This window comes from Canis aureus, chromosome X (genome assembly GCF_053574225.1).
Source record: "Canis aureus isolate CA01 chromosome X, VMU_Caureus_v.1.0, whole genome shotgun sequence".
In the NCBI taxonomy this organism is placed as follows: Eukaryota; Metazoa; Chordata; class Mammalia; order Carnivora; family Canidae; genus Canis; species Canis aureus.
In genome coordinates, this window is record NC_135649.1 from 109,152,945 (window position 1) to 109,174,949 (window position 22,005).

General features: G+C 46.0%; 2 long non-coding RNA genes across 3 annotated transcripts; both read left to right on the plus strand.

The window, feature by feature from the left end:
- Positions 1-1,003: 1,003 nt before the first annotated feature.
- LOC144307859 (uncharacterized) lies at positions 1,004-2,602 on the plus strand. Its single transcript, XR_013374545.1, has 2 exons — positions 1,004-1,129; positions 1,261-2,602. It is a non-coding gene; the product is annotated as an uncharacterized LOC144307859 (long non-coding RNA).
- A 6,131-nt stretch (positions 2,603-8,733) lies between these two features.
- LOC144308073 (uncharacterized) lies at positions 8,734-17,448 on the plus strand. 2 transcript variants are annotated; one of them, XR_013374706.1, is made up of 3 exons: positions 8,734-9,293; positions 10,602-10,790; positions 17,193-17,448. It is a non-coding gene; the product is annotated as an uncharacterized LOC144308073 (long non-coding RNA). The 2 variants fall into 2 exon arrangements; XR_013374705.1 differs by lacking the exon at positions 8,734-9,293 and adding an exon at positions 10,076-10,191.
- The last annotated feature ends 4,557 nt before the right edge of the window (positions 17,449-22,005 follow it).

Here is a 22,005-nt window from a genome sequence, read left to right on the forward strand (position 1 = left end):
TTTCCAGAGGTGAAATTCTGGGTCCAACAGTACAGAAACATTTCAGGGATCTGATTTACATTGCTACCCTGCCTTCCAGGAAGTGTTAAACACTTTTCAGAACTCTGAGGCCCGTAGAGAACATTATACGTTTACAAATGCACTTTTGGATGTTTGCAAATTTTGTTTACTCTAAGGGCAGTGGTAAAGGGGCTAAAAAGCAGGACCTGGACAAATCAGGAGCAGTGTGCCAGGTTCATCTTGCTTCCTCGACACCATAACTGGAATTCAGCGCATGCATGCCCCAGGCCCCGAGTGCTCCAGCTGCCAACGCATGCGTGCCCGAGCCCGCGAGAGCCCTGGCTGCCGGCACATGCGTGCCCACACCCGCGTGCACCCTCGGCTGCCGGCGCATGCGTGCCCGAGGCCGTATGAGCTCCGGCTGCCGGCGCATGCTTGCCTGAGCTGGCGTGAGCCCCGGCTGCTGGCGCATGCGTGCCCGAGCCCACGTGAGCCCTGGCTGCCGGCGCATGCGTGCCTGAGCTCGCGAGCACCCCGGCTGCCGGCGCATGCATGCCCGAGGCCGCGTGAGCATCCCGGCTGCCAGCGCATGCGTGCCTGAGCCCGCGTGCACCCCCGGCTGCTGGCGCATGCGTGCCCACACCAGCGTGCACCCTCGGCCCACGAGCACCCCGGCTGCCGGCGCATGCGTGCCTGACGCCGCGTGAGCCCCGGCTGCCGGCGCATGCGTGCCCGAGCCCGCGTGTACCCTCGGCTGGCAGCGCATGCGTGCCCGGGGCCGCGTGCACACTCGGCTGCTGGCGCATGTGTGCCCAAGGCCACGTGAGCAGCCCGGCTGCCGGCGCATGCGTGCCCGAGCCCGCGTGAGTCCCCGCTGCCGGCGCTTGCATGCCCGAGGCCGCGTGAGCAGCCCGGCTGCTGGCGCATGCGTGCTCGAGCCCACGTGCACCCCCGGCAGCCGGCGCATGCGTGCCCACACCCGCGTGCACCTTGGCTGCCGGCGCATGCGTGGCCGAGCCCGCGTGCGCCCTGGCCAAGCTGAAGCTGCAGCGTGACGCGGCTACACACCCATCCTGAGGCTGGCTGTGCCTTTTTTCCTCTCTCCTCTCCCACTTCTCCTCCCAACCCAGTGAGTCTCGGTGGGAGTGGAGCTGCCCCCCATGGCTCACCATGGGCACTTCTGTGGGGGGAGGATTGTCGCCATGATGGGCTTAGATGCCCGCCATCTCGTGTAATGAGAATGTTCTCTCTCTCACGCAGGACTTTCACTTGTTCCTCTGGACATTCATGTTGGCGAAAAACCTACATCTAAAATTTGTATATGATATCTTGACCAAGACTCAGTTTTACAGAGAAAAAATAGCATTTGAATGAACTTTTCCAGGAAGACAAATGTATTTACCAAGAAAACTGAAGAAAGACTATGTCAATAATTTGTTGTGTTCTGGCTTTTTCAAGACTTGTTTACCATTGCAGGAAAAGCCCATCACCAAGGTTGACGCTGCTACTGGTATCTGAGTCACTGACCTAACACCGCACTTCAGGCTACAGCGGCAACCTCACAGACGCAGATTCCACATTCGGGGGCAAACATCCAACGCTCCATTGTACCTCTATGTACTGTCAAGGCCTGTGTACTAGTTCCTAACACGTCACTTTGCTTTCATTTCTTCTTGATATTATAATCTTTAAAATACATAAGCTATTTTAAAATACGTAAAGATAAAAAAGTATAAAAGTGAGATGTATAAGGAGGTAATATTATCTACGAGTTGCATTTCATAACGGTAAAGAGGGTGTTGAAAAACATCTATGAAAACACGGCACGGGGCTGAGGTTGCGTTGAGAACAACTTCTGGCGCCCTCTGGTGGCACACTCGAGCATTGCTTCACTCAGCTGCTTCTTGGGCTTAAAAGCTTGTTGGCTCCAAAATGTGGCAACAACATGACCCTTTGGACAAAATTCTACACACAAAATTCCCTGAGTTGTCTTTGGCCATGTCACTCATTTGTCGTCGTTCGATCCCTCCTCCCCCCGGACCACACAACCACCATTCTCTAGAGTGAGTCTTGCTCATTTCTGGGAAAGAAGATGCCGCTGAACTGGGCTGGGTGTGCTGAGGGCCGAGCCTGGAAATGGACAGAAAAGTCAGGAGCCAAGGGGAGAAACGCCAGCCCTATGTATATCTGTTCATAACCTTCTAATTCTCACCAAGAGAGCACATACCCCTCCTATTCTAGGTGTATAAGAAAGGGTAATTCGTTACACGCAATGGGTGAGGGTGATCCTCCGTGGGGCTAAGAAAGCCTAGAATGCGATGGCACTTGCCAGGGAGTCCTGACCTCTTTCTGAAAGAATGGGATTATGACAATTTAGAGCTGGGGTAGCTTTAGCAATGGCTAGTTCAGGTCTCTTATTCACAAATGAACAAGGTAAGGCCCAGAGAGGTTAAGTAATTTGTCTGAGATCACACAGCTAGTTAAAGGCAGAGCTGAGAGCAGAATTCAGAATTCCTGACTTTTAGCCTAAATTCCCATTATGTAAGACTTTTAATAAAGAGTGAGGGAATAAATGCATGAATAAAATGTTATATTTATTGGATTTATGCTGTCTGCAATTTATTTAAACATAATTCAGCATAAACAGGGTGTTATAAATCCATCTGTGAATTTACTCTAACCTTAGTTCTACCTTAGGGGCAGTCAGTTAACCTGTGAAGTGCCTGAATCAGGAAGCCACATTTCAGGGGCAGGTTACTAACATTTGAAGGACCCTAACCAGAAGTCCATATTTTAGAGGACCTGCAAATACCCTATCTAAATTTTCTTTTTTTAAAAAAGAGATTTTATTTATTTATTCATGAGAGACACACACAGAGAGAGGCAGAGGCACAGGCAGAGGGAGAAGCAGACTCTGCACAGAGAGCCCACTGTGGGACGCAATTCCGGGACCCCAGGACCATGCCCTGAGCTGAAGGCAGACGCTCAACCACTGAGCTACCTAAGCATCCCCCCTATCTAAATTTTCACTAGAGAGCTTATTAATTCACCTAAGAAATGTTAGAAATGATTTTTCAGCTGATGAACGGAGTGGCGTTCAAGACATATTATTGGTTGAAAAGATGCTAAGGAACCCCAGCCCTTGCATGAACAGAGTATAAGAATCTGGGTTGCCAGTTACTGAAGACTCTGCCGCGGATCACCATTTTGGGCAGAAGCTTGTGACAGTGCCCAAAAAGACCAAGCAGGCCTTCACCTGCATATGGAAACAGGCCATATGGCAGGTTCTGTGCCTGCATAGGAACAAATGATTTAGACAGATTTCTGTCTGTGGCCTCTTATTTTTAAAAAAGATTTTAAAGAAGCAGGCCCCCCCCCCCAGTGAGCCCAATGTGGGACTCGATCCCAGGACCTCAGGATCATGACCTGAGTTGAAGGCAGATGCTTAAACACTGAGCCACCCAGGTGCTGCTCTATGGCTTCTTATATTGTAACATGCTAGTGAGGTTATGGGGAAGGAAGGAGATAAGGTTTCTGCCTACTTTGGTTTCAGGAAGCTGTCATATTAATCCAAACAACCTGGCAAATTTGAAGGCCCCAGTTCATTCGCTCATCCAACAGATATTTAAGGAGCACCCATTCTAGGATTCCAGGATACAAAAATAGACAAAATCCCACACTATATAGTCACTTAGATAAATTTGCAAAAGCATATCAAAAGCAACTGGTAGAAAAAAAAAGCAATTGGTAGAGGGTGGCCTGTGCGGCTCAGCCAGTGAAGTGTCTGCCTTCAGCTCAGGTCATAATTTCAGGATCCTGGAATCGAGTCCCAGGTCAGGCTCCCCACTCAACTTGGAGTCCACTTCTCCTTCTCTCTTTGCCCCTCCCTCATTCATGCACAGGGCACTCCCTCTCTGTCATGTGTGCTCTCTCTCTCAAAAACAAGCAACTGAAAAAGAACAACAACAAGCAACTGGTAGATTTATTCAAAAGGCATCCTGAAGGCAGCCTGGGTGGCCCAGTGGTTTAGCGCCACCTTCAGCCCAGAGTGTGATCCTGGAGACCCAGGATCAAGTCCCACATCAGGCTCCTTGCATGGAGCCTGCTTCTCCCTCTGCCTGTGTCCCCCCTCTGTGTGTACGTGTCTCTCATGATTAAAAAACAAAAACAAAAGGCATCCTGAGTTCTTTGGAAAAACTCAGGAGAGCAAAGCTTCCTAACCTCTCCAGTAATTAAAAAATGAAACAGTTGTGGAAATTACATGAGGGAAAAAAACATTTTTGTATGAAACTAAAATTTAAGGAGAATTTCATTTGTTCTCAAAGTGAAGTCCCAGCTGAGTAGCATCAACATAAACCACTGCTCCATTGGAAATGCAAATTCCCAGACTCCATCCCAAGCCTCTCGAATAAGAAGCTCTAGGGATGGGGACCTGCAGTCTTTCCTTTAAAAAGCTCTCCAGGTGACACAGGTGCCAAGTTTGAGATCACTGGTATACATTTTAACAAAGGTCAATTCCACCAGGTGGCACTCTTTCACAAGTTAGAAAAATACATTTTTTCCTGTAATTGCTGGATAATTCCACCAGGTGGCACCCTCACAAGAGAAATTAAAAACATACCGGTTCTGTAATTGCAGGAAAATTCCACCAGAGGGCACCCTAACAAGTAGCAGAAAGAAACCACAGCCGTTTTTTGCAATTACATACTTTTGCAACGCCATACTAGGTGGCGTTCTAACTAGAGTAATAGGAAAAACATGTGCTCTGCAATTACATGATAATTCCACTGGGTGGCACCCTAACCTGAATAGAGCTTCCCCCCTCCCCCCCGCACTAACTGCAAGCGAGTTAAGACACCTTTTTTTTTTTTTTTTTTGAAAGACTTGATTTAGAACCTCTTCCCAATGGAAAGAAATCCGAAGAGGATTTTCAATTTTATAATACTGCCGTCACTTTTCTAATGTAGGACTTTCCTAAGAGCAAAATGGTGTAACTCAAACTTTTCTGGAAGGCAGGGGACACTGCTTTACACCATTTCAGCTTAGAAAAGATTTCATATGAACGTTCTTTTCCATAGCAAGGGAAACTTGTACTAGGAAAGACAGATTATGCAAGTGCAAGATAATTCCACTGGGTGGCATTCTAACCTGAGTAATAGGAAAACATCTGATTTGGAATTACTTCAAAATCCCATTGGGTGGCACTCTAATCTGGGAAATATGAAAAATTTCTCTGATCTGCAATTGTATGATAAATCCACGGGGTGGCACTGTAAATAACTAGCTAACTAGCCAACTACCTAATTAGCTATCTGAATGAATGGATGGATGGCTAAACAGATAAACGAATGAATACATAGATAAACGAAAGAATGAATGAATGAATACAGAAACAAACGCGCTGCAATCGCATTATAAGTCCAATGGGCAGCACTGAAAACAAACAAGCTGCAATCGCATTATAAGTCTACTGGGCGGCACTATAACAAACAAACAAACGAGCTGCAATCGCATTATAAGTCTACTGGGCGGCACTGAAAACAAACAAAGAAATGAACGAGCTGCAATTGCATTATAAGTACACTGGGAGGCACTAAAACAAATAACAAACGCACTGCAATCACATTATAAGTCCACTGGGCGGCACTAAAAACAAACAAACAAATAAATAAATAAATGAACGAGCTGCAATTGCACTATAAGTCCACTGGACGGCGGTATAACAAACAAACAAATAAATAAATAAACGAATGAGCTGCAACTGCATTATAAGTCCACTGGGCGGCGGTATAACAAACAAATAAATAAACGAATGAGCTGCAATCACATTATAAGTCTACTGGGCGGCAGTATAACAAAAGAACAAATAAACAAACGAGCTGCAATTCCATTATAAGTCCACTGGGCGGCACTGAAAACAATCAAATAAATAAATAAATAAACGAACGAGCTGCAATTGCACTACAAATCCACTGGGCGGCACTATTCTAAGCAAATAAATAAATGGTGCCGCAATTACATAAAATTTCCACAGAATGGCGCTCCAACACAAGAAATAGGAAAACGCAATTGTGCAATGATAGGAAATTCCACACGATGGCACTCTAACACAAGAAATGAAGAAAAGTGGGAGCTGCAGTTTCAATAAAATTCCACCAGATGTCGCTCTAACATAACAAATAAAAATGTACCGGTCATGCCAGCATCTTAGACTTCCATTACGGGGCACTCTAACATAAGAAATAGAGAAAGTTTTGCCGGTGTTGGGAAAAGTGGCATTTAAGTAAACTTTTCACAAAATATGTGGTGATAAACTTACAGAGTTTATTTACTCATTACTCAAAATGTGAATTAAAATTTGGTATATACACTTTCAGTGCTTTGAGCACATGTTAATTACAGTGTTTGTTTTCTGCATTTAAAAAATTATTTATTTATTCATGAGAGACAGAGAGAGAGACAGAGAGAGAGACAGAGAGAGAGAGAGAGAGAGAGACAGAGACAGAAGCAGGCTCCATGCAGGGAGCCCGATGTGGAACTTGATTCTGGGACCCCAGGATCATGCCCTGGGCCGAAGGCAGACGCCCCATCGCTGAGCCATTCAGGGGTCCTGTTCTTTGCATTTTAATGACTTGCTTGTAGTCTTCCTACTGTGAGTGGGTCTCCGGGGCAGAGACCAAATATCGAAATGTTCTACCTCCGCACCTGCTACTCCAGTTACTGAACCATAATAGGCATTCAATAAGTACTTATGAAATAAGTGAAGGAAAGAATGTATAAAGTGTGAGAGGCCTGTGAAGGTCAAATACATGGAGGGATGAAAATATAAGTAGAATAAAATCTAATGTCTTTGGACTCTTCCCAGGGCTTCGGTACCCTGTAGTGGGATAGGTCAGGTGAAATGCAGAGGAAAATGTGATTGAGACTGAACACCGACATTCGTTGGTCTAAATGCCTTCCACATTTGAGGGGGGAAATCAGTTAGTTAACAGATTCTTGTAAAAACTAGCAAAGTTTATTTAAAAGGATGAAGTTGGGGGATCCCTGGGTGGCACAGCGGTTTAGCGTCTGCCTTCGGCCCAGGGCGCGATCCTGGGGACCCGGGATCGAGTCCCATGTCAGGCTCCCGGTGCATGGAGCCTGCTTCTCCCTCCGCCTGTGTCTCTGCCTCTCTCTCTCTCTGTGTGTGTGACTATCATAAATAAATTTTAAAAAATTAAAAAAATTTAAAAGGATGAAGTTGGGGACACCAAAGTGGTTCAGCGGTTGAGCGCCCGCCTTCGGCCCAGGGCATTATCCTGGGGTCCAGGGATCGAGTCCCACATCGGGGTCCCCGCGTGGAGTCTGCTTCTCCCTCTGCCTCCCTCTCCCTCTCATGAATAAATAAATCTTTAAAAAAAAAAAAAAGCTGAAGTTGAGTGAGAATATGAGGTTTGATTGTGTTTTCCATAGCCGTCAACTGTTTCAGTCCTGTAATTGTTCTGGAACTTGGTTTTTGAATTGAATGTTGGCATCAGTCCCCCAGAGTGGCCTGGGAAGGCAGCCCGTTGGGATCCCCTGAGGACTCCTTCCCCGGGGGCCTCGTGCTGCGTCCGGGCGAAGCTGGAGCAGCAGCCGTGGCGGGAGGAGGGGAGGAGGTCGGGGCGTCGCAAGCTGCAGACCAGACGCAGAGGCCGGAGCTCACCCCGGTGGGCGTGGACGCGGGAAGAAGGCAGCTCGGCCCCCTGGCCTCCTGTGTCCCTTGGGTCCTCCGGGCTGCCGCCACCTGTGTGCCTCCCGTCCCCCACGGAGCCCCCTGCACACCGTCGGGGCTCCTGCCCCTCAGCACCGGGCTGCTTGCAGGCTGCAAGTCCCAGCCCTCCGGCCGCCTGAGTCCCGGGGCGCCGGGCTCCGTCCCCGCCCTCTGCTTGCTCTTGGGAAGGGAATCTCTACTTTACCCTGAGCCCAAACCCCAGAGTCTCAAACGTCAGCCTCCAGCGAGGGCTTTGCTCAAGGGAGGGCGCGAGGCCTGCACCCCGTGCTGCTTGCGCGGCTGGGCGCTCCGGGCGCCCCTTGGCTCCGACTCCCGGGGAAGTTGCAAAATGCCCTACTTCCCGGCTGGCAGCCTGTTTAAAAATAAAAATGGGTTTACGAGGCCCTGGCATCCCTGCCGTGTGTCATTAGTCAGCGTTCGTTCCCTGGAGCGGCAGCCTCAGCCCGGGCAGCCCCAAGCGCCCCCCAGGCCCGCGCTCCCGGCTGCCTCGACTTACCCCAGGCGCGTGTCCCAGCCGGACAGCCGTGGAGACGAGCGGCAGACCCCCTGCTGGCCTCCTGCTCCGGGCCCTGAGGTGCCCGACCTTGTCCCCGCTGGCGTCCCGCCGAGAGCCCCCCTTCACTCCCTTTGTCTGCTGCGCTTCGGGCCGCTCTCTTGTGCTCATCTAATCATCCGCTCCGGGCGGGTGTCCAGGTGACAGAAATGTGCCCAAGTTTTCGTGTGCCCCCGCCACTGGAGTGGGGGTCCCCCGGGGATGGCCTCTCCACATCGCGTCCCCGGCCGGGTCGGCAGACACAGCACAAGCTCAGGGACGCGTCTCGCCCGTCGCCGGGTCCAACCCCCGGGGCCTTTGTCGCCGCCGCCCCGATGCACACGGTGGAAGCGCAGCTCAGTGACCCAAGCCGGCGCTGCTGGCGATGTCTTCGACCGTAAACATTTCAGGGTGTTCTGTTCATCTCATGTCCTCTGTCCAGCGTGAGGACAGATGGGAAACAAGTGACCCGTCAGGCTGGCATGACTTCAGCTTGCCAAGCTCCTAGAAACCGACCAGGCGAGGTCTGGGAACCTCTTATGGACTCTTCTTTTACACACCCGAGGAGGGGACCTCTCCTGGAACAAATGCTACTTTCAGTTATGTGCTGAGCATGACAGTGATTTCTTCAAGGTGAAAGAAAAAAAATCATGCACCTCTGACAGATTTTGACAGATTTTGAATATTCTTACTGACAGATTTTGAATAATCTTACTTTATTTCCTGGCCATGAACTGCTATCAGTGGTTTACGATTTTTCCGATCTCTTAGACCGCTGATCCTCAACTGGGAGTGATTTTTGCTCCCGAGGGACACTTGGCAGCATCTAGACGTATCTTTGATTGTCCCAGCTCGAGGGGGAAGGCATTGCTGGCGTCTGGTACATAGGTACCAGGAATGCGCAGGATGGCCCCTCCGCAAAGAAAGTTCCATTCCAAAATATCAGTAGTGCTGAGACTGAGAAACACTCTCTTAGCCTATGTAAACGAACAGTGCATCACCTTAAAGGTAAGAAAATACACGTTATCTAGAGAAAGGTTGGAAAATATAGATAAACCCAGAGACATGAAACTGCTGACAAGTGTTAACCCTTCGGTGTGTTAGCTTTCTATATATTTTTTCTATGCATGTATATTGTTAGTAGTGACAACGGTATATACCAAAGATAATGTTTTGCAATGCTTTAAAAAAATTTTTTTTTGCTTTTTTGTTTTATTTTGTTTTGCAATGCTTTTTAATTTAATTGTGCCTTATGAACCATGCCCCTGTCCTTAAGCAATATTCCACAACATTGGTTTTAATGATGGCGTAGGGTTTTGAGTGGATGTACCATTATTGATCTAATCATTTTCCCCACTGTTGGACATTTATATTTACATTTTCTAATTTTATCTACTATTCGCAATGCTTTGATGAGAAATCTACATTCCGGTATCTAAGTTTTGGGCACAACTATGATTATTTTTGTAAGATGTATTCTTAGAAGCTGAACTGCTGGATCAAAAGTTACATTTCAAGGCTTTAATGTCTACTTTTTAAAAACTAGTAACTAGATGGTGAGCTTGCTGTAGGTGGAAATACATTTTATGCCCCTGGTGTGGCTCATTATACCTAGCTGTCCTGCATGGGACTTGCTCAGAAGCAGATCTGAGAGTAAGATTCAAGTGCAAGTCAGTTATCTGGAAGGAGCACGGGTTAAGGAGTGAGGACCTGAGACAGGGAAGGGAAAGAAGCCTGGGTGGATACCTGGAGCTCCACCCCACTGAGGAGCTCTAGGAGGACATGGGGAGCATACCTCAGAGTTGTGCTCAGAGGAGCCAGGGTATTAACACTCCTACTCCCATTCATTGCGGCCAACGGCTGCTCCCAGGCCAATCTCTGTTGCCCTGGCCTTCCTTGCACACAGGTGACGTGAAAGCCCCTGGCTGGGGGCACCTGGGTGGCTCAGAGGTTGAGTGTCTGCCTTTGGCTCAGGACATGATCCCAGGATCCCAGGATCGAGTCCCATATCAGGCTCCTCACAGGGAGCCTGCTTCTCCCTCTGCCTGTGTCTCTGCCTCTCTCTGTGTGTTTCTCGAGAATGAGTAAATGAAATCTTTTAAAAAGAAAAGAAAAGAAAGCCCTTGGCTGGAGGGGAATGGGTGCTTGCAGGGGGAGGCCAGCCGTGAGCATGGGGGTGATTAGGGCCAAGAGTACTGCTGTCGGTGCACAGACAGTGACAGCGGCAGCGACACTGGACCCATAGTAAACAGATGGTAGCTGCCTACTCCAATTTTTTCAAATAAACTAATGACACTTTGCATCTTTTTTCCTTAGAGGATGAAGAAATCTTACCGTTTTAGAACAGGAGGTGAGCTGGGACATGACCTCAGTCAAGCTTCCGGCTTCACAAATGAGGAAACAGATCCAAGAACCGAAAAAGACTGTCAAAGCAAGGCTTCTTCACCTCACCTGAGATGAAGGACTCCCTGTGTTAGGGGTGGAATGATGGGTCTGATCATTCAGGTAATTGACACGTAACGACGCGTTCAGTTCTGGCCCTTGGGATGCATTGCCTGTGCCCCCAAGCAGTCCAAACGCCTTTCCATCTCAGAGATTCGAACTTGCTGTTTCCATCTGCAGAGAGTGGTCTCCCCTAGATCTTTGCATGGATACCTCCCTCTGATCATTCATGTCTTGGCTCCAATGTCACTCCCTCGTTGAGGTCACACTGACCTATGATTAACTAAACTGCTAAGTTTAGGGAGTTGTCATCCAATGGTCAAAAGGCACAGACATTCAGAGACAGTATGGACATCAAACATGAATAAAGAGGGGATGCCTGGGTGGCTCAGCGGTTGAGCATCTGCCTTTGGCCCAGGGCGAGACCCTGGGGTCTCGGGATCGAGTCTCACATCGGGCTCCCTGTATGGAGCCTGCTTTTCCCTTTGCCTATGTCTCTGTTTCCCTGTGTGTATGTGTCTCTCATGCATGAATAAATAAAATCTTAAAAAAAATTGAATAGGGCAGCCCAGGAGGCTCAGCGGTTTAGCGCCGCCTTCTGCCCAGGGCCTGATCCTGGAGACACGGGTTCGAGTCCCACGTCGGGCTCCCTGCATGGAGCCTGCTTCTCCCTCTGCCTGTGTCTCTGCCTCTCTCTCTCTCTCTCTCTCTCTGTGTCTCTCATGAATAAATAAATTTTAAAAATCTAAAAACATATCATGAATAAAGTGTTATAAAATGTACAGGAAATGGGCAGATGGTTTGTGTGGAAGAAAATGAAAAAGGAGAGTCCCAGTAGATGGGTGTTCAGCAAAAGCAGGTCTGAGAACAATCTGAATCATCTGGGTGCTGCCTACCCTCTGTTTCCACTCTCTAAAGTTCGGTCTACATCTCCTCTACCTTTCTCCATCCTGTGACCCAGGAGGTTGACCTGCATGAGTTGCATCCACAGACCCCCTTGCTCTCTGGCTTCCTACTGGGTCCAACCAGTGGGCGACACCAGCGAGAGACGGGAGCTGAATGGGCTCAGTGTAAGTATCACCTGTGGAATTCCTTCCTGTGGAATCCAGTGGTGCTTGCCCAATCCCTTATGAATAAACCCTTCATTAAACTTGTCTTGACTTACCCAGTTTATAGATGTTCCATTTGTGTCTTGCTGGAATCTTGACCGATACAATGATTTACTATATTTAAGACTCAGATATTCGACTCAGCACCTGTTTATTTTAGAGGCTTTTATAGTTATTTGAAATGACGTTATAAAAGCCTACTGTTTGGTTCTCTTCTTCCTTTCTTGAAGGTCATGTTTTCTCTACCCTTCTTCAACTTCATGACCATTAAAAAACTCCACCCAGGGGCACCTGGGTGGCTCAGTCAGTTAGGCATCCAATTCTTGGTTTTGGCTCAGGTCAGTCTCAGGGTTGTGAGACTGAGCCTTGTGTTGGGTTCCTCCCTCAGTGTGGAGTCTGCTTCAGATTCTTTCCCCCTCCCTTTCCCTCCTGCTCTCCGCCCCCTTATCCCCCGCTCACACTCTCTAAAATAAATAAATTTTAAAAATAAAATCTTGAAAAACTCCCCCCAGGTTGGTTTCTTGAATGTGGCTCCTGAGTCCAGGGGGTCTAGCATCAAGCTTGCCTATCACAACACCTTCATGCCCTCTGCTCTGTGGGCCACAAAGAATGAGAATCATTCAAGTTTTCTAAATGACAGGAGGCAGACATGGGAGATTGTTTGCTAATCTTCAGAGAAATTGAAGTTGTAAAACACCAGTAGCTCTTAATTATTTTTTTTAAGATTTTGTTTATTCATGAGAGAGACACACACACACAGAGAGAGAGAGAGGGAGAGGCAGGCAGAGACACAGGCAGAGGGAGAAGCAGGCCCCATGCAGGGAGCCTGATGTGGGACTCGATCCCAGGTCTCCAGGATCACGCCCTGGAGGCAGCGCTAAACCGCTGAGCCCAGTAGCTCTTAATTAAAAAAAACAAAAAAACAAAAAAACAAAAAAACTAACAACCCACCTAGCAATGACCTTTAGGTAAAAGCCTGTGAAAGAGCCTCTTTAGGTGAGAGGCTGTCAGGTATGGGGAGGGGGTCTTTATGGCACCATAGGATTCTCTCCTGCCAGCCTTTCTCCTTTATTCCTGTCTACCCACAAGAATGGTCATTTTTGATGGAACATGGTATTTTAATTCATGCAAAGTAGGCTTTGAGAGATAGTCAATATTAGAAAAATAAAAGGTCAATTTGGCTTATGGAAGCTCCATTCTGAGAAACATGAAAGCCGGGATCCCTGGGTGGCTCAGGTCCATTTGGTGTCTCCCTTTGGCTCAGGTCATGATTGTAGGGTCCTGGGATCGAGCCCCGCATCGGGCTCCCTGCTCAGTGGAGAGTCTGCCTCTCCCTCTGCCTCTCGCCCTGCTCATGCTTGTGCTCGTTCTCTCTGAAATAAATAAATTTGATTTAAAAAAAGAAATATGAAAGCCTTCCTTCCATGACCTACCACCACAGGGCAAGTTGGAGTGGGCAGGAGTTTCTGGGCCCTGAGGATCTGATGGTGCTTCTCCAGACGGCTCTGGTAACCTCATATGTGTAGGGTTCATAATTGCTCCTCCACAATGAGCACACTGAGGGTTATGTGTTCTTAATGTACCTTGCAGCTCAAGAAATTATTTTATTCATTCAATGAACATTTATTGGTCGCTTACAATATGCTAGACACTAGTGACAGAACAGTGAACATGACGCAGGCTCTGTCTTTGACAAGATGCTCACAGTTTGGTGGACAGACAAGCATAAGTAAATAATTACTCAGAGGTACAAGGGAGTGAGTTTCGTCTGAGGCACTTGGGGGAAGGCTTGCTGAGGAAGTGGTAATTGTGCCAGGTATTGAAGAAGCCATATGTATTCACCAGGTAGGAAGGAGGGATAAGACTTCCTAGAAGAAGGTCCGGCATGTGCAAAGGCACACTGAGGGTTGACAAGGCATGGAGGGTTCAAAGTATAGCCCTCTGTAGTTGCAGGGTAGGAGTCACAGGTGGGGGAGTAGGGGCACAGTAGGATAACCCCTAATTAATGAAAAATATGTTTTGAAACTTCCAGAAGAGAAGTTCCCTTATTTTAGGAGGGACATGTTTTTCTTGTTAATGTCAAATTTTATTACAATGAAATGGATCTTTTTTAAATGCACATATCTATTTTATTGTTTTTTTTAAGATTTTATTTCTTTATTCATGAGAGACACAGAGAGAGAGAGAGAGAGTCAGAGACACAGGCAGATGGGGAAGCAGGCTCCATGCAGGGAGCCCGACATGGGACTTGATCCCCGGACTCCAGGATCATACCCCAGGCCGAAGGCAGGTGCTAAACCACTGAGCCACCCAGGGATCCCCTATTTTATTGTTTTTAAGAATTTATTTACTCATTAGAGATACAGAGAGAAGCAGAGACATAGGCAGAGGGTGAAGCAGACTCCCTGTGGGCAGCCTGAGGCAGGACTCGATCCCAGGACCCTGGGATCATGACCTGAGCCAAAGGCAGATGCTCAACCACTGAGCCACCCAGGTGCCCCGCACATATCCATTTTAATATAAAATAGGAATTTAAAAAATCCTAGAAGCTGGGGAATCCAAGTGTGTAACCCATTTCAAGCTGATTTTTGCATATGTGTGAGATGGAAGTTCAGTTTCTTTCTTTTGCATGTGCTTGTCCATTTTTCCCAACATTCTTTATTGAAGAGACTATCCTTTCCCCAAGGTGTTTTCTTGACTCCTTTGTCATAAAATAATTGTGATTTCTTTTTTGAGATAACTTATAGTAAAGTGCACAAATCTTCAAAGTACAGCTCAGCGAATCTGTACATTTATATACACCTGTGGAACTACCACTGAAATCAAGATCTAAGAAGTTTTTAGCATCCCTGAAGGCTCCTTCATGCCCCTTTCCAGTCAATACCACCCTCCCAGAAGTAACCACTCTTCTGATTTCTGTTATTGCATGCCATATAAATGCAATCATATAGTCTGTGTTCTTATGTGGCTTCTTTCCTTTTGTTCAGTATCTATGAGATTGGCCCATGTTGTTGAATGACCTCTGCTTCTAACTTTGATTTGACCTGGATTGAAATTAAAATCATGTCAGGCTTGTATTAACTTGGTTACTTATCTGGAAAGTGAGATACATGACAAGTATGTCTCAGGACTTGGGGGATAATCAAATTTATATGTAGCTGTATCCATTTTAGTTTTGTGATTTGACAAATAATAGATAATAAATATAATTGGAAACATTACAGTAGCAGAAGCAAACCCTGCTGTGCTTCCATCAACGGAAAGCAAATGTTATCTTGGGAAAGCCTTTCCATTAAGTTACTGGGCACAAGTTTTGTTGACCATGTTGCCCCTTTTACTGAGAGAAAAGGTTTACATTTCCCCACTCAGAGTGCCATCAATCCAAATGGAGACTATCACTAATGCTCAGTCAGCTCATGAGAAAGACATTATTTTCCACAGATCTCTGTGATCTGTGTGGTTTGGATCTGCTGAAAGGATAGACTCCCCAAAGCCCCATTCATGCATCCGAGCCTGCCCCACCAAGTCTTGGGAAGGCCAAACTCCATGTTAGTGATGCTCTTGGTTTCTGTCATTTGGACCTCCTCTCCAGCTGGAGGAGGAAGGATCCTCAGCTGCCAAAAAGAGTTCCATCCTGGCCACACATCTAAGACATCAAGAAGCTTAAGCAGCTCCAGAAGGAATCTGTAATTAATTATGTTTCACAAATGGCCTTTAGTGTGGAACAGGCTTTTTTTCAGGTCCTGGGTGAGGCACAATGTGTGACTTTGGCAGGTTTACCTAAGTTAGCATCCACAGGGGGAGTGGGGAACACCAATGTCATTTGGAAGAACCCCACTCTTTGCAGGAGAGGAGAGCATCACCAGCCAGGACATTTGGCAGTATTGTCACACCCTCCTGGGCACAATCAGCTCCATCTTTTAGTCATCCACAGTGAGGAAAATTTGGCTGCCTATTGAAAGGAATGGAATTAATGATTTTCTTGTGCTCTGTTGAGCTGGGCTAGACTTCTTACATTTCTGTTACACCACAGAGTAGCATCTTCCCTTAATAAATCACAATCCCTATTCTGTAGTCTGGGAGCTAAAAGTGGCCATTGCTGCAGGGAGGACTGGCCCTGTGGATAGGTGGGTAGCCATCTACAAATATGGGGGAGGGGTGAAGTGCCTAGACTCGAGTCAGCCTGCCTGGGTTTAACTGTCTCCACCAGTTACTGGCTGCTTGACTTCAGGCAAGTAGTTAATAACCTCTCTAGGCTTTGGTCCCCCATTTGTAAAATGGGGATTATTTTACCTAAGTCATAGAGTTGTTGTGAGAAAAAAATAAAATGATCATTATAACATGCTTAGGCTATCCTATATTTCAACACATTTTATTTAATGTAGGAGGAATGACTCTGAGTCCAAACATTCAAATATAAAAACATCATTTTATTATTTCTTTGAACTTAAGTTCAACTTTGGATATCCATGGGATGGGGGAAATTTGAAGTCTATTGAGTCATTTTTTTTAAGATTTATTAAATTTTTTTTAGAAAGAGACAGTATGAGTAGGGGGAGAGGCAGAGGGAGAAGGAGAAAGAGAGTCTTCAAGCAGACTCCCCACTGACCACAGAACCCGATGTGGGGCTCAATTACATGACCTTGAGATCATGGCCTGAGCCAAAATCAAGTTGATTAAGCCACCCAGGTGCCCCATTTTTGAGTCTTCTCTATGCTAGAGCTGTGCAGTTGTTTTATAGTCATTGCCCATGTTCCTCATAATGGAGAGGGTCCTGGTTTCCTTTTAAGTCCAGCAGTTCTGCTGCTTCTAAGATATACCTGGGTCATAGGACTTGGGCAAAATCTCCCTGCCCCTGGGACCCAGTGTCCCTGAGTGTGCCACAAGGCCTTGCCCTCCAAAGTCTTGCCATCTTCATGAGGCATCAACAAAACAACAGGGATCATGAAGCTGCAAGATTCTCCTCCCTCAGGGTTTCATAAGAGAACATTCTAAGGTATTCTATGGAAATTACAAGTATTCCCAGCAGACCAAGTCCTTCTATTGAGTTGATAGAATATGCTAACTAAATAGGAGAAAGGATATTTTGCCTGTGTGATGATAAAATTAAGGAATTAATAAATCTGTTAAAAATTGTAATTCTGGGGATCCCTGGGTGGCCCAGCAGTTTGGCGCCTGCCTTTGGCCCAGGGCGTGATCCTGGAGACCCGGGATCGAATCCCACATCAGGCTCCCGGTGCATGGAGCCTGTTTCTCCCTCTGCCTGTGTCTCTGCCTCTCTCTCTCTCTCTGTGACTATCATAAATAAATAAAAATTTTAAAAAATTGTAATTCTGTCATTTTCTTCTATCTACAGTGCCCAAGATGACTATGGTTCCATGTGATGTGCATAACAGAAGATATAACTCGATTTTATCTGAAAGCAATTTTTTCTTGAATGTTCTAGCTTTTTTAAAGATTTTTTTAAATTGAGAGAAGCCTGGGTGGCTCAGCAGTTGAGTGTCTGCCTTTGGCTCAGGACGTGATCCCAGGGTCCCAGGATTGAGTCCCACATCGGGCTCCCTGCAAGGAGCCTGCTTCTCCCTCTACCTATGTCTCTGCCTCTCTCTCTGTGTCTCTCATGAATAAATAAATACAATCTTAAAAAAAGAGATTTTTTTAACTGAGAAAAATTTAATTCCTCCCTAAAAGTTGCAAGAACAATACAACAAATACTTTAATACCATTCACTTAGATTCACATTTTATTAGCATTTTGCCACATTTGCTTTCTGTGTGTGTGTGTGTGTGTGTGTGTGTATAATCTTTAAAGAAACTTTTGAGGGGTACCTAGGTGGCTCAGTTGGTTAAAGTTCTGCCTTTAGCTCAGGTCATGATCCCAGGGTCCTGGGACTGAGACCCATGTCAGGCTTCTTGTTCACAGGGAGCCTACTTCTCCCTCTTCTCCCCACTCGTATTCTCTCTTGCTATCTCTTGCTTGTTTGCTCTCTCTAATAAATAAATAAAATCTTTTAAAAAATAAAATAATTACCATTTGAGAGTAAGTTGTAGACATGATGACTTTTCATTCTGCATACTTCTTGCATGCATTTCTTATGCAGAAGGACACTTTTATGAAACTACAGTATAATTATCAAAGCCAAGAAATTTACAAATGGTAGATACAATATTATTCTTTATATATGGCCTATGTTCAAATCTCACCAATCCTCCCAGTAATGTCTTTCATAGTATTATTTTTTTTCCTTTCCAGGATCCGATCCAGGACTATTTGCTGTTATTTAGTTGTTGTATTGAAATCAACACTTATGAACACCACTAGAAAAGCATTAGATTAAAAGTCAGAAGCATTGAGTCCAAATGACCTTTTAGCCTCTCTGAAATATAATGGTAATGAAAATGAACATTCACCTTGCCCACCTCCCAAGGTTGTTGCAAGGATCAAATGAGGTACCCTGTTCTTTGTGAATGGCAAAGTACTGTGCGATTATGCAGAACTGTTCCATGCATACACTTTAAGGCAGTTTCCTAGGGCTTAAATGCAAAAAATTACTTTCTGAAGGCATGGGAAGGTGTGAGGCAAAGTCCGGAAAGTGGTTGTCAACAACTCAACTTGGTGGAGATCATAGTATGCCACTAAAGTCACTTCAGAGCTTTAGGAGGGTTCATATTCCTCAGATGACTCTTTCTCTCTCTTTCTTTCTCTTATAGAAAATGTCCCTTAAAGCTGTAAGAATCTGTGATCTTAATTCTGTAACCCTTATTTTTTTTCCTAAAAATTGAGATATAGGTTTCACACAGTAAAATGTGTATCTTAGTACACAGCTTGAATTTTATAGGTATACACCCATGACAGCTTCATCTAGATCACCATTACAGAACATTTTCATTACCCTAAAAGCCTCCCTCATGCCCCTTCTTAGCACCCCTCACTCTCACACTAAGAGAAACTGCTATTCTGACATTTGGTCATAGATCTGTTTATTTGCTCTTAAGCTTCATTTAAGTGGAATCATACAGGATGTGCTTTTTTTGTGTTTGGTGTCTTTCTCAACACTGCTGGCTAGATTCATCCATATTATTGTGTGTAAGGCTAGTTCATTATTTTCTTGATTGCTGTGTAGTATTCCATTTTGCACATATTGCAATATTTATTTTTTACACATTTTACTGTTGATGGATACTTGGGACTATTATGAACAACAACGCCATGAATACTTTTGTGCATGTCTTCTGGGGCACATAAGGACTTGTTAGGGGATCCCTGGGTGGCTCAGCGGTTTGGTGCCTGCCTTCAGCCCAGGGTGTGATCCTGGAGTCCCGGATCGAGTCCCATGTCAGGCTCCCTGCATGGAGCCTGCTTCTCCCTCTGCCTGTGTCTCTGCCTCTCTCTCTGTGTCTATCATGAATAAATAAATACAATCTTTAAAAAGAAAAAAAAAAAGGACTTATTAAATACCAGGAATGGAACTGCTCAGTCATAAAGCATACATATATTCAGCTTTTCCAAAGTGGTTGTACCTGTTTACACTCCCACCAACAATGTGTGAGAGTCCTAGTTTTCCACATCTTAACCATCACTTGGTGTGTCAGCCTTCCTTTTAGGCTTTTGCCGTTTTGGCGGGTATGTAGTGATGTCTCATTGGGTTCTATTTGTACGTCTGACTTATTTGAGGTGCACAGTGACTAGGTCACGTCTGCTGTATCAGGGCCAGCATTAGGCAGCTACTTTCACAAGGAAGTGATTGGAAGAGCACAAGGAAGGCTTCTCATCATTATGGATAACTTTGTGTGTGTGTGTGTGTGTGTGTGTGTGTGTGTGATAGTGGCATTTCTCCATCTGTGGCCACCTGACACCTTTTGAGCACCCATCTTATGTTTGGAGAACTTCCTACATAGATGCTGACTTTTTAAAGATTGAAATAATAAATCTGCTTTCCCAGTACTTTTTGCAGCTAATTCCCATTGATCAGGGTAAGACTTGGATTTGAAAGCCAGTAATTCATGGGAGCAGACACTATGAGGAACTGTGTTCTGGTGAGGGAGGTACAAAGCTCTCTTTCCTTTGGAGGCAGCAGTGGCTGAGTTTCAGGCATCTGGTCCCCACTGTCAGGTCTGTCTGAGAAGTAGTCTACCCTTGGCTAGAGCAGGCCAGTGATGGTTTGGGCAATGTTCCTGGTTGCCCTGTGTTTGAGCATGACTCTCTGTGCCACACCCTACCCCCACCCCAGGTTCTAGGAGCTTCCTAAATATCTTTTTCAGAAAACTTGCTTTACTTGGAAATAATTTTATGCTTAGAGAAAAGTTCAGTGCACATTTCCTAAGAAAAAGAATATTCTTAAATAACCATAGTGCAATTATCAACATCAGGAAATTTAATGTTGATATAATATTTTTATTTAATTTACCATTTGTTTCATTTTATTTCATTTACCACTTGGGTCAATTTCATTTGATCCAATAATATCTTCTACAGCATTTTTCACCTCTAGTACAGGACCTACTCTAGGGTCAGGCATTGCATTTAGTTTTGTTTAGATTATTTCACTGAGAGATAATTAGACATTTCTAGGTGAATGCCCACACTCGTGTTCTCTTTGCTATATACGTTCCATGCTTTCATCTCCCATTTTTTTCACTCCATGACACATCATGTCAACTTCTCATTTCAATGAAATTGTCCAAAAAGAATTTTTTTTTGAGAGAGAGAGAGATAGAATGAGCACAAGCAGGGTGGAGGGGCAGAGGGAGAAGCAGACTTCCCACTGAGCAGGGAGCCTGACGTGGGGCTCCATCCCAGGACCCTGGGATCATGACCTGAGCCAAAGGCAGATGCTTCACTGTCTGAGCCACTCAGACGCCCCAAACATAATAAACTTAAAAAAATTTTTTTTTTCATAATAAACTTTAATAGTTGCCTAGAATGTATAATTTCACCAGTCACTGGTTGGTTGATGTTTAAGTTACTTCAATTTAAAGAAAATTATAATCAGCTTAAAGTAGTGGTTACTGAGCCTGAGGGATTCCACCTCTGAGCTCAGGCATTACTGTTTTTTGCACCCCACAATAGCACAGAAGAAATAAAATGCCTCTTGGGCTGATGTCAAAACTCCCAAACTTAGTGACTGCAAATTTCACAGCACCTGGTCTGAGAGGCTGAGTCATCACCTGCAGACACTTGAAGGGACAGCAGGAGGAGTCTAGCCTAATACATGCGTTTTTATAGATGAAGAAATGACTGAGTGACTCACCTGAGGTCATGTGCCTGGTTAAGGTGACAGTCTAGACGGGACCCACGACTCCTATAACGTCTGGGTAGTGGTTTCTGTCTCCCTCACTGCCCAGTTCTGAGTTCTCACAATCCTCGCTATCCAAAGCGTGGATAGGCCTGCAGCTCAGGCCTCTCCGAGGAGCTCATTAGAAATGCAGATTCTCAGGCTTCACCCCAGCCCCCCTGAACCAGGACCACGAGTCTTGCTGGAGTTTGAGACACTGTGTTTTAAGTTCGGTGTCGATTTTTGGGTCAACGTCCGTGTCTGCCAGCCCCAGGAGCTGGGGCCTTCAGTGGGCAGGATGAGGTGACTCAGGCGACGTCTCCTTAGAGAACTACGCAGTGTTCAGTGTTTCAACAGAACCCCAAAACACGATTCCAAGTTCTGTGAGAGGTGAGACAGCGCAGACACTGACAGATACTGAAGTCAGCTTACAAAACCCTCTTAAGAAGCAAGCTGGCTATTCTCACCTCTGGGCCATTGCACTTGCTCAGGAACACTCTCCAGACACTCCCCTGGCTTGATTCCGTTTCTTTTTTTAATTTATTTTTATTTTTTTAATTTTTATGTATTTATGATAGTCACACAGAGAGAGAGAGAGAGAGAGAGGCAGAGACACAGGCAGAGGGAGAAGCAGGCTCCATGCACCGGGAGCCCAACGTGGGATTCGATCCCGGGTCTCCAGGATCGCGCCCTGGGCCAGAGGCAGGCGCCAAACCGCTGCGCCACCCAGGGATCCCCGATTCCGTTTCTGATAGCAGGTCAAACATCACTCTCCCGGCCCGGTCAACCTGGCTTGCTGCTTTGTGTGGTGTCAGAAGCAGCTCCCACAAGACGGCTGCTCCCACCGCTGCCCCCTGAGGTCCGGCCATCACTCTCTTCTTTGCCCGTCCAGCCC